This window comes from Saccopteryx leptura, chromosome 13, assembly GCF_036850995.1.
Source record: "Saccopteryx leptura isolate mSacLep1 chromosome 13, mSacLep1_pri_phased_curated, whole genome shotgun sequence".
NCBI lineage: Eukaryota > Metazoa > Chordata > Mammalia > Chiroptera > Emballonuridae > Saccopteryx > Saccopteryx leptura.
In genome coordinates, this window is record NC_089515.1 from 31,497,015 (window position 1) to 31,510,964 (window position 13,950).

Sequence of the window (13,950 nt, forward strand, 5' to 3'; positions counted from 1 at the left end):
AAAGGATTAAATGGCATGGTAATGCTTCTGTTAAGCAAAATGCCTATCATGTAAAAATATAGTATAACGAGTTGGCTGTCATGAAGTCCCAATTTCGCCCAGCCACAACCAGCGTCCCTAGCGCCCCTGCTTCCGGAAATGCCTTCCCTTCGGTCTCCCTCAACCGAACGCGGATCCCTCCGCTCTACGTCACTTCCGGCAGAAACCGGTCACGGCCCCTCCAATACCCGGATGCAATAGCATGGCTGCCCTCAGTGAGAGACAGCAATGAAGATAAGAGTCAAGAATTGCTGCGAAAGTCCTCAGAGCGGACAAAAGATGAGATTGCTGGGCGTCAAAGTGCCCTAAATGGTCGTAGGGCCGCGTCCCCGCGCATCCTGTTAACTTTCAGCCAAGCAGGGTGGGGCTCGCTTCCTACCCGGACATTCTTGGGGTGCCAGGTTTTTGTTCCGGTCCCTCCCCTCAGCCCCGAAGGTGGTCGGGCTTACGGCAGCTAGGCCAGAAGGCAGGGGCGGGCACCTACGAGAGAGAGAGTTCGGTCTCGCGGGGGCTTCCGGGCGGCGGGAGATCCGGCGACGCCCACTCTGTGCAGCTGGAGCTGCCGTCGTGTTAGAGGCGGGTCTCTGGCCATTGCGCTTGAGACGTCCTTCACTGTGGGGCCTTAGAGCTGGCCTTAGGGCTCTTCCTAGCCGGCCAAACCATACCCAACAGTAGGATCGTGGAAAATATCTGGGATCTGTTTAGTGCAGTATGTGGTTGGTTTTTGTTTTCTTAATTCCAGACAAGCAAACAGATTATGTTTTAAGATTGAGAATTAATAGGGAAAGCTCACATGTTGAGTCGTGTGGGTTTTCTTTTAAGATTCATATTTGGCTAATGGTGACATTTTACCAAAAAAAATTTTTTTAATTAACTGGTATGCGAAAATAGGCTAATATTTAAAATACCCAGAAAATTGTTGAACTTGACTATACTGTACAGTTGTCATGATAAATCTTGAAGATATCAGAATTGTACCTCATGATAAGGCTTTAATTGCTAGAAGCTTCTGAAAATGCAATAATTCTAGATATAGATATATTCATTTGAGTTAGTTTTCCTCACTGCAGGATACTCGATAACTCATTGGGTGAAACGAAAAAAAATGTTGAGTTGATTCATTAACATTTCCTGGTAGTTAAAATTACTTTTTAAGTGTGATGATGTATAATACAAATACAGAATGTTACTTTTTTATAGAAACAAAAAATACAGAATCTAATATTTACAGCAGGTTAATGCGACATAACTTACAGGGGAGGGCAAAAGTAGGTTCATAGTTGTCGATGTGGAAAAAGGCATATACAGGTTATGATTATTACAATAGCTTTATTAAGTCAAGGATGTCACCATGCTACAGCACACTTAGGTGCAGTCTTGCAAGTGCACAAATCACCAGCCTTTGTTAATAATAATACAAGAACCTGTATTATTAATAATGCCTGACCTGTGGTGGCACAGTGGGTAATGCGTCAACCTGGAACGTTGAGGTCGCCCTATAGAAACCCTGTGCTTGCCTGATCAAGGCACATAGGGGAGTTGATGCTTCTTGCTCCTCCCTCCCCTTCTCTCTCTCTCTCTCTCTCTCTCTCTCCCCCCTCTCTCTAAAAATAAATTTAAAAACTAAAAAATTTTTAATAATAATACAAGAATAAACTGTGTTTTGTGTACATCGAACTTAAACTATCCCTGTAGTGTGTTATAATTTGGGTTTTCACTTAAGCTCTCAAAATTAGAGATGACCTAAAAAAGCTTGAAAAGTGAGAAATCTAGATATTTACTCCTTCTCAGAACATTTATTCTATTGTTTGAACAGAAAATAAAATGGCATGAAAATGCACCTTGGATTTGCTTATAGAACTACATACTATGTGAAAAGCACTGAATTGGTAATGGGTGAAGAAGTGTTTTATGATATGTAAAGTAATATATCCATCACTAACAGTACTCTTCTGGCACAATCATGTCCCATGGTACTATTTATTTAACTTCCAAAACTTGTGGTTCTTATACTTGTGTGTGTGTGTGTGTGTGTGTGTGTGTGTATAATATTTTAAAGAAAGCAAAAATAATCTGTTCACACATTTTAAATATTCTTTCTTGGTGATGTGTTATTGGAGATTGTGTTTATAAATACATTTGTACACATAAGTGTACTCAGTAATTTGATGGTCATAGATAGCCTTGATTCTTTTTGTATGTTTTCTCGCAGGTAGGTCTTGGCACAATACCATATGGACCTGGACAAAACTTAAGGTGGAAATTTTTACATGTTAATCAGTTCAAACATTTGGTCTATTTAGTTTTCTAGTATTTTAGTCAAGTAACTAGATGTGGTCTTCATATAGTGAGCAATACTTGTGGGATAATTGATGATCACTTTTTCCTACCAAATGTAAAGTTGGATCTCAAATAGTTAATTCTTATGGAGCACTTACATAGGCCAGTTTCTGTGTTAGTCTTATATGCATATCATCTCACTTAACAGTAACATCATCAGTTAGATCTATTAAACTCACTGTTTTACAGATGGAGAAACTGAGGCAAAGAGGAATTAAGTTCCTTGCTCATAGTCCCAAAACTAGAGCCACGTTCTAGAGCCTCCTATATAACTGAAGACTTTGGTATAAGTGTGAGAGTGAACTCAGACCTGGGGTCTGGTCTTGCCTACCTTGCTTTGTGAATTAGAACAAGTCATTCAACCTCGCTGAATTTCATTTTCCTTTCCTATGAGAAATGAACACTACATAGTACATACTATTATATTTTATTGAATCTTGATTCATCAAGAATCCTTAAAAGGGTGCCTTCATCATTGTCTCCCGGATTTTCTCCCAACCCCCTGAGATTCGTTCCATAAATTTTGATGCATATGTGCAAGCCATGGTGACCCCATCTCTATTGCTGCTTGCTTGGTCTTCCCACATTGTAAGATGTGGCTGATTTCCAAGATGTCAAAATATAAAATAATGTACATTTTGGAATTGATGACATACAGTAGGTTATCTCTGGGCTTCTTTTCAATCTCAACTCTATGGCATCTGTAACTTTATAACACTTTATTGCTGGTTTATGTATTTTTAATGTAAATGATTCAAAATAAAACATAAGATTCTTGGTAGTGGAAAAGTAGGAACCATATCTGTTTTCTTCACCTCTGCATCTCAATACCCAGAACAGTGCCTAGCATGTAGTAAATGCTCAGAAACTATTTGCTGAATAAATTAAATAATTTCATATTACAATTACAACATTTTTAAAAAATTGTATCTCACTTGAATTTGACAAAATAAAACTATCAACAGTGCAAAAATTGTTTACTAATAATATTTTTTGCATTCAGAAGTGCACTGTTATAAAACAGTAGTTGTTCTTTCTCCGCATCTTTTCTGCTCACTATGTTGATTGTTATCAAGTGTGGAGTGTATTTCATTCCTTGAAGAGGTATGTAAAAATTGAACGATTGGCATAAAGTATTAACAAGCAATGAACTGTTTTATTTTAATCTGACCAAAGTATGGGAATACTGTTCCATATATGGAGATTTTTGTTTTAACAAAAGCTGGAAAAATGTTATTTGAAATCTTCATTAAATTTTTATGAGTATTCTTGAGACGATTAAGCATACATACCATCCTTCCAAATGTACAAATAATATTAAATGTGTCTGAGTTATGGATGATAAACTATAAGTTAAAGTCGTTTGGGAAGTGTGTGAATGGGCAGGAAAGTGTTCAAGTTGTGAGGTGGGAAAGTGTAAAATAATGTTACTAAAGAAATCTTAATGATATTTATAGTATGTTTAATGAGGTTTGTACTTTCAGTTAGAACCAGTAGTAAGGCATAAGAATTATTTTGGAGTTCTAGACTGTTCTCTGGAGATAATCAGTTAAGTTCTGCCGTGGCTAGAAAAGCCAACAATGTGAGGTACTATCAGAAAAGGGTTTCAGGAAACCAACAAAAAATATCTTACCCTCAAACAACACAATGGTCTGTGTCCATTTCTGAACCAAGCACTGGCAAAGAATGAATTGCACTTAGACTTATTAGTCCCATTTCTAGAGTTGAGGGTCAGCTTCAAGTGTTTGATGGGAGAAGGGCACATAAGAAATCAAGTTTCTGTTAGAAAGAAGGGGGAAAGGGATGCTTGATTAGGCAAAAACAATCCACTACAATGCCTCTGTTGTCTTCTAACAATCCTTGGATCAGAGCAGTGGACACCAAAAGCAGGGGGAGATTATAGAGAAAATAATAAAAAAGTAAATAAATATCATGTTCTACAAATGGACCCACACATTTCTAATCTAACCCTAATGATCTAACAGGTTCATGTAAAAGTCAATCTTGGCCCTGGCCGGTTGGCTCAGTGGTAGAGCGTCAGTCTGGTGTGCAGAAGTCCCGGGTTCGATTCCCAGCCAGGGCACAAAGGAGAGGTGCCCATCTGCCTCTCCACCCCTCCCCCTCTCCTTCCTCTCTGTCTCTCTCTTCCCCTCCCACAGCGAGGCTCCATTGGAGCAAAGATGGCCCGGGTGCTGGGGATGGCTCCTTGGCCTCTGCCCCAGGCGCTAGAGTGGCTCTGGTCGCAACAGAGTGACGCCCCAGAGGGGCAGAGCATCGCCCCCTGGTGGGCGTGCCGGGTGGAACCCGGTCGGGCGCATGCGGGAGTCTGTCTGACTGTCTCTCCCCGTTTCCAGCTTCAGAAAAATACAAAAAAAAAAAAAAAAAGTCAATCTTGTCAGGTAGCATTAAAAAAAAAAATTTGAATTCTAATAAAGGTTAAAAAGCATGGATAAATTGGCTACTGATAGAAGAAATTTTAGCTGTTTGGGAGTTGATGAAATAAATTGCACTTCCACTGAGTAACATAGAAAATGGGAGTGAGGATGGAAAAAAAAAATAATGGAAGTCCTGATAAATCAGGTGTAAAAACAATATAAGGGGAGACTATAACTATAAGTTATATTATCGAAAACCTCCAGCCTCAAAATTTATTAACACACTATTTAAAAATCAGTTGTCCATGAGAAGAAATCAAGATTAGGAGGTAGTTAAAAAATTCTATTTAGTCTCTATAGTAATGGTTCTCAAAATATAGACCTACAACCTGGATCAAGTGTGCATCTTACATGTAACCAATGGTTGACACATTGCCTGATACATACGACACTAGAAAAATATTTGTTGAATGGAGGGAAAATGATCAAAAGATAGGTAAGTGATCAAGGTACTAATGAACTCAACTGCCATTTATCATTAATTTCTAATATATTTCATCATTTTTCAAGTAAATAGCATCCATGATGGCGCTAATATTTTTTCATAATAGTGGTATAATGTTGCTCTCTTCCTAGTTGTTATTAATACTAATAGATAACTATTTGTTAAGCATTTAACATGTGTCAGGCACAATGCTGAGAGAGATTTTTTCTTTTTAATTTTTTCATTGAGTTGAGGGTGGGGGGAGAAGGAGAGAGAATGAGAGAAAAGCATAGACTTGTTCCACTTTGTTCCATTTAGTTGTACACTCATCAGTTGCTTCTTGTCTGTGCCCTGGTCAGGGATTAAACCTGCGACTTCAGCGTGCTGGCATGACATTCCAACTGCTGAACCAGTGGCCTACATGCTTTTTCTGCATCATTATGTTTCATCCTTATAACAGCCTTGTGTGATGGATATTATTTCCCCTTTACAGAAAGGGAAATCAAGGATCAAAGAGGTTATTTGCCCAAAATTAGACAGGTGATAAATAATGGAGTTTGCATTAGGACCCAGTTCTGACTGACTTTGTAAATTGAATGAAGCCTGTGCTCTCAATGGCTATACTACCGCTTCTTCCATAATTTGCAACATTTGGAAATTTATTTGACTTCTTACAAGCTTTACATTTTCTCCCTTGAAATGACATTTGACTCCACTTTTGAGATGCTTGCTCTGGCACTGTTTCTTATTGCCAGGGGTCTTCATAAGCTCTTTTGTGAATTAATCCTTCATTCTTCGTTGACTTCTTTTGAAGACATGTCCCCAGGACCTGAAACCCTCACTCAGTTGAATTTGAGACCGAATACATTCATTGTATAGCTTTATAAATCCCATTCTAGTCTGAAGTTGTGTGAGTCTCCTGTGAGGCCTTAATTAAGCCCCTTTTCCTCTTTCCTATCACTGATCAAGGTCCCAGCCTTTATCCTGGAATTGCACAACTGACTCAAAGAACCTAGATCAGAGGTAAATTTCTCTATTATTTTCCATTATGCCAAGTTCCTTTCTTTGAAGTTGCTTTTCTACTTGTCTCATTGTTTTAGGACTAGGCTCATATCATATTATAATTTCTCTCAGAAATGTATCTTGGTTGTATTTGAAACTGGTATTAAAAAATATTTTTTAAATTCTAACCCAGTTAAGAGGCAAAATAAAGTGGCCTTTCCTCTCTCTACTCTGGAGAGGCTTGCAAATAGAGATCACTCTGTTGACCTATAGCCCTTCTTGGCTGCCTTCACAATTCTTATCTCCTTCCTGGGTGTTGCTCCAGGCTTCCTGTGGGAGGAGCCTCAAGAAGCTTTTCTGTTACTCCTCCAGCACTACCTGCTCCATCTGGTCATCACCAGATAAGATCATTCTGTCTCCATCTCTGCATACCTTCATCAGCCAGGGCACAGCCCTCCCATGGTCCAAATTTTACACAAAAGGGGAATTCAGATGCTGATTTTATTGAATTTGTCCCAAGTCTCAGACTGGCTAGAACGTTACTCTTTGATTTCCAAGAAGCTAATGTTTTTTTTGTTTTTGTTTTGTATTTTGTTTGTTTTGTCTCTTATGAAGGACGACCACTTAGATTTAGTTGAGATTAAACTGAACTTAATCGCTAACAACAATGTGATTTCCAATTAAGTCCAGTTATTTTATGAATCAAGTTTTCCACAGGGACTTAGATCAAACCAACTGACTTCACTTTTAGTGCTGGTAAATGTGCTGCTTTTGCAATCTATGTCATTTTATATTCAACAGAAACATTTGAGGGAAATACTGTCTAAACTAGATAAAGACTCAAAGTGGGAAGCTTGGTGATTGGTGCCGTCAGAGGAATGGAATAAGAGGATATAAGTACTCTTCAGTTTAAAATAATTCCACAGGTCCAAGAATTAAAGGCCTCACTTCCAGGAGCTTTGTAACCCTTGATACAGAAAGTTTGAGGCTTTATGACTCAAATAGGACCGTTGGCAAGAAGCCTGAAAAGCGGACTTTGTCAGAGACCTCTTCCTTTTAGGCTCAGAAAAATCTGTTTATCAGGCAATGTTTTTATCTATTTTCCTGTCCTATGGGGATTTCTTATGGCATAAATTTGCGGCCGTACTCAGCATAACTGCCCTCCCCATTATTGGGTCCTGAATAAATGGGTCCCTTTTTAAAAATGCCAATATTATTAAAGTATAATTTACATATAACAGGCATACATTCAATAAATTTAAGCAAATATATACACAGTGTAACCTTCCCTACAGTCAAGAAAAGGACATTTTCTCTACCTTGTGCCCCTTCCACTCAGTCCTCCCCACACCCAACTCCCTGGCCCAAGCAACCTTGGAGATTAACACCCTTGAGATGAGAATCTAACATTGTCAAATAAACATGTCTTTCCTAGAATTTCAAACAAAGAATTATACAATATGTTTTCTTTGGGTCTGGCTTCTTTCATTCAGCATTTTGAAATTCATCAATATTGTTTATGTGTCAGTAGTTTGGTCATTTGTTTATTCATTCACCTATTGATGGACAATTTGGGTTGTTTCCAGTTCTTTAGCTGGCCTTGTTTAGACATATGTTTTTATTTCTCTTGGGTAAATACTTAGGAGTGGAATGACTTGGGTCATATGGTAAGTGGATGCTTACCTTTATAAGAAACTGCCCAATAGCCCTGGCCGGTTGGCTCAGTGGTACAGCGTCGGCCTGGTGTGTGGAAGTCCCGGGTTCAATTCCCGGCCAGGGCACACAGGAGAAGCGCCCATCTGCTTCTCCATCCCTCCCCCTTTCCTTCCTCTCTGTCTCTCTCTTCCCCTCCCGCAGCCGAGGCTCCATTGAAGCAAAGATGGCCCGGGCGCTGGGGATGGCTCCTTGGCCTCTGCCCCAGGCACTAGAGTGGCTCTGGTCGCAACAGAGCAACGCCCCGGAGGGGCAGAGCATCGCCCCCTTGGTGGGCAGAGCGTCGCCCCCCTGGTGGGCAGAGCCTCGCCCCTGGTGGGCGTGCCGGGTGGATCCCGGTCGGGCGCATGAGGGAGTCTGACTGTCTCTCCCCGTTTCCAGCTTCAGAAAAATACAAAAAAAAAAAAAAAAAAAAAAAAAAGAAACTGCCCAACTTTTCCCAGATTGGTTGTACTATTTTATATATCCACCAGCAATGTATTAGAGTTCCCACTGCTCCACATTCTCACCAACACTAGGGAGCCATTTTATAGATATGTAGCGGGATCTCATTGTGGTTTTAATTTATATTTCTTTGATCATTACTGATGCTGAGGATCTTTATATGTGCTTTATATGGGCCATACTTTTGTGAAGTGAACAATATTTATAAGCAACTGATTATTTGTTAGGCAAATATCCCCTGGCCCACTTGGACTTCTAGAATGGCCACCAGAGTTTATACTGTCCCTACCCAGCCCCATCCTACTTGCACCAAATCCCTTCCTTTTCTCTAGGTCAGGGATCAGTAACATTTTGTTAAAAGCCAGATAACATTTTGTTTTTTGTAGCCCATAGAAATTTTGTCATAACACTTCACCTCTGTCATTGTAAAAGCAGCCATAGACAATACATAAATGAATCAGATTGGTTGTGTTCCAATTGATGGACCCTAAAATTGTCACAAAATAGTCTTCTTTATATTTGTTTTCACCCACTTAAAAAGGTAAGCAATATTCTTACCTTGCAGGTCTAAGCTTGCCAAACTCTGCTCTAGATGGTTAAGATTTCACCAGGCCCTTAGGGTACAGTGAAATCGCAGTTATGAGTTTGAACCTCGACTCCACTATTTACTGGGCTGTGTGGCCTTGGGCATATTTCTACCCCTCCGTTTTACTTATTGTTTTATTTTATTATTGTTTAGAGAGAGAAGGGAAAGAAAGGGAGAGGGAAGCATTCATTTATTTTTCCACTTAGTTGAACATTCATTGGTTGCTTCCCATATGTGCCCTGATCAGGGATCAAGCCCACAACCCTGTCATTTTGGGATGACACTCTGACCCACTGAGCTAACCTCCCTTTTTAAGGAGACTTTCTGGAAGTCTCAAATAATACTTCTACTCTCATTGGCTGAAACTTAGTCATGTGACTATAGTTAACTGAAAGGGAAGTTGAGAAAGTCACTTAGCTATGTAACTATGATCCCAACTGAGAACTTGGGTTCTGTTACTAAAGCTGAGTGACAGCGTGGATGTTAGGGTAGTTAACACAGTCTGTGCCATACACTTCTTGTCCACTCTCCTGTCCAGATAGTCTCTGACCCCTAGAATAGGCTTGAATTAAACTGGACACTAAACTCAGTCACAGCTGCCTGCTTGGGAGATGCCTTATGTAGCAATGATATTTGTTAAGTTACAATGAGAGAACCCGGATTTTAAAGTCCAAGGAGTCTCAGTACTTCGGTGGAAAGTTTTTTTGTTAGTAACTACAAAACTATCATCGCCCAAATCTTTAGAATATTCAGATCTCTTTTGTGATGCTCTACCATACTCTGTATCAGGTTCTGAGGTTAATTCTATTTTTGGTAATGACAGTGCTTTGGTAAACAAAATGTCAGCATGGACTTTTTCTACCCTACTGGTCAGTAAAAGTTTAAACTAAGTAGGTATGGATTATTTTAAATTTTGTGCTTTGTATCTCCCCTTCCCCCAGTATCTGTCTCCAAAGCACCCTGACCTTTAGAAAATTGATAGTGATGACATTTTGAGTGGATGAAGCCTTGTTTGATCATCTCCAAAGGATTTCATGACAGACCTAATCTTATTCTGCGAAGTCTACTAAAATCTTTGATTCAGTTTCTATAATCAGGGTACTTACCCAGGTACAAGGAAAACCCTTTCAAAGTCATGGGGACAGTCACACAGAAATGGCTTCCGCTGAGCACACTACCTTTCAGATGCCCACAGAAGAGGCCACCCCACATTTTAGGTATATTATGGTGGCAACAGGGGTCTTATATTACAGTATTTGGATTTAGAGGGGTAAGCCTTTCTATTTGGATGAAAATAACATAATTTTATATTGTTATGGAACAAATAGAACGGTTTTGTTTACACAATTTATTACTATGATTTTATCATTTTCCTGAAAGTTGACAAAAACTATTTTGCTTTGGAAATAGTGGCAACACATTTCTGTTTGTGGGACTCCCCTCTGACGCTGTTTTTTGCTGAAAATGTGTTTTCTCCAAAATGGAGAAAAACTTCACCATCGTCAGGAGGACTTTCTTTAAGTGTTACTATAATGTTAGCCAGAGACCTGTGGGTTTTAATGTAAGTGTTTCTGGATCACCTAGCATGTCTATAAGCTATAAAATAGATTGATTTATTGTGAAGTTGGTGTATGGCAGTTTTTGAATCAGTAAATGTGTTTCTCAAAAGCCTACTGGTCCTATATTTGTTTGCTGCTCAGTAATACAACATCTTCAAGCTTTGAGAATAGGATCCTAATAAAAAGAAGTCTGCACAAACACTAAGGGTTTCATCTAGAACCTCTCTGAGGCATGATAAAGAAGTCAGTCTCCTTGAATTGAGAAGCTTTTAATTTTAGCAAAATGTATTTTTCCCAGTTGTGAGAGTAATCCATATCTACTGTAGAAGTTAAGAAACAGACAGAGTTACAAAGTAAAATAAGAATCATCCACAGCCCCACTACCCGGCAATAACTATGTTAAATTTTTGACAAACATCCTTTGAGATGGTAAGATTAAATTAGTTGTCTTTGAACCAGTTAAATATACCTAGTGGGCTACCCTAAAGTGACTTGTGAATAAGGGATAAATTTGGACCTCCATAATTCAAAGACTGCTTTCCCTTAACACCTCATTGGGAGGAATATTTGTAAAACATCAGTCTTCCTAAGTATACTAACTGCTAACACTGCTGCAAATACCCAAACAATCCTTTCAGTATATATACTTAATAAGTATATAAGAGAGAGAGAATGACGGGGTAGGGGTGGGGCAGAGGAGCAGGAAGCATCAACTTGCAGCCGCTTCTATGTGCCTTGACCCGGCAAGCCTGGGGTTTCAAACCCACAACTTCAGCATTCCAGGTTGATGCTTTATCCAGTGCGCCACCATAGGTCAGTCACAGTATATATTTCTTAATACTTCTTGGAAATCATGGTTTCTAGGATGACATAATATTTGGGATGCTTTGATAGCAGGACCAGTAGAAATTTATAGGTCTTAAAAACGTGAACACTTTCCATCAGGTGTGTGAAAGAAGTGAGAAGGGTATGAAATTGGAGAATATGATCCCATCATCTCAGATTAAAACAAGCCACCTCCCTGGTACCTTAACTCTATGAGGCAGCTATGCCAAAAGCAAAGACAAATCATTTGCTGAGTCACTTCATTGCCCTGGGTGTGTTGGGATGGAGAATAGCGGTAGTGTCTATAAAGGTTTCTGGGGCAGTCAATTTTGTATTCGCTCTAACACCAAGCACAACACCTGTGGCCTAGCTTAGTAGTATTTAATAAAAGTATTAGCAATTGTGTTAGGAATAATCAAGGTCAAAGAGCACTTGAGGACACATGTTGACACCAGCTCACTTCTGAGACCACTTAACTATGTAAAAGAGATCCAGATCTTAGCCGTGGTTGTTACCCTGCCTGGGCAAGTCACTAGCGCAGTAACCTAATATCTACGGCTGGAGGTAGGTACAGGAATAATCTGCAGGCCAACAGAAGGACAAGACCTTGGTCTGTGCATTTACAGCCTAGCCCAGCCCTTCTGTACTGAGGTGGCTTTCCATGGGAAAAGGATGTCACCTGCTGCCTTTGGAACCTTCCGGAGAAGATATGCGTGTACAGTGAAAAGCAGCAACTCTTGCCAAGCCTCGCCATTGGAAATTCCCTACCACAACTCACAGGGAGATCCCGTCCCTCCATCATCCCACAGGTGATGACCAACCACTAATGTTCTTTGGTGAGACTCCAGTCATCACCAGGAAAAAGGCTGGGTGGTGCCCAGTCCTGCAGGCTTCGATCTCTAGTCTTTTGTTTTCATATTCAATGAGCAAATCTCTAATCCCCTTCGGATTTCATTCCCCCATAGTCTGCAAACAGGAAGGTCCAAAATTATTAAATATACCTCCTGATACTAATTAGATTCATCTTCTTAAAATGTAGAATCATCTTATCTTTTCTCGATCTCCAATGAAAAAATCTTCACCACTGTTTTTGTACAAAATAAATCTAAATTTAAGCGCTAAGGGCATATCTATACATATGTGTGCATCTATGTACATATATGTAATATATTATTTTTATAAATTTTAGTGTGCCCTTTATATCATAATATATGTTTTAAATATATACTTTCTGTAACATTACTGTAACTCCTGAACAAGATTAATATGTTAACCAGCACCACCATTACATTACTTAATTTTGGATGTCATAGCCAAGAAAATGAAATAAGAACTATGTATTTCAGAATTATGTATTATCATTTTGCTATTGAGCTCACTGTATACCTGAATATCCAAAGCAATCAATGAAATTTTATTAAAAATAAAAAAAAATTCAATAAATTCTGGATGGTTGTAAAAAAGTTTAAATGAATAGTTCATTTTTTACTCTAGGTAACTTTAATTCATCTAACATTTTTAAAAGACAAACATATATTTATATATCCTTAGTGTAATTAAAACCATCCTGAAAAAAATATTGTTGCAAATATAAATCACTCATATTCAAATAATAATCAGATAAAAAAATTCATCCACAATTGTGATTTCTTTAAAGATACGATTCAAGGAAGTAAACATAAGAAATGTGTAGAATCTATATGAATAAAACTTGAATGCTATACTGAGGATCATCACAGATTTCAGTACATGGAAAGGTGTATTTTATTCTTAGATAGGAAGATGTAGCCCCTACACTATGAGCAAAGTTAAAAGAAAAATTCAACTGGTAAAAATATTTGCAACAGGTAAAATAGCTAATGGGCTAATTCCTGACTACATTGAATGCCTTTTAAAATAAGATTAGAATGACCCAGAAATTGGTAAAGAACTCAACAGGAATTTTACAGAAGTATTATAGGTGGCCAATAAACATATCCAAAGATGCTCAACTGCATTCAGAATTTAAGAAATACTAGTAACAACAAAAAGAAGATATTTTCACCTGTTATACTTACCAAGATGAAAAAGTTTGGTAATAATACCCATTTTACACTGGGAGAGTGTAAAATGCATGTTTGTTAAAGCATTTTTTAATCATCTCAAAGCACTAGAAAATTATTAAATTATATTCACATAATTTAATACAAACAGCTCATCTAAAATATATTTGTATATACTTTAATTTGGATATATTTTATTTCCATGAAAAAAGTTACTGATGTATGTGAAATACAAAAAGAATATTAAAAAATACATATTCAGTATGCAAGCCAAGTAAATATATGTGTATACAAGAGAGATACCAAAAGGAAATCATAAGTTGTCCCATTTTGCTTTATATGTTGACCAATCAGAAAAAAAAAAGAAGCAGTGAACATTAAACCAAAAAGGTACTTCATTCCCTGGCTGGGTAGCTCAGTTTATTAGAGCATTGTGCTGATACACCAAGTTTGCGAGATCGAGCCCTGGTCAGGGCACATACAAGAATCAATTAATGAATGCATAAGTAAGTGGAACAACAAATCAATGTCTATCTCTCTC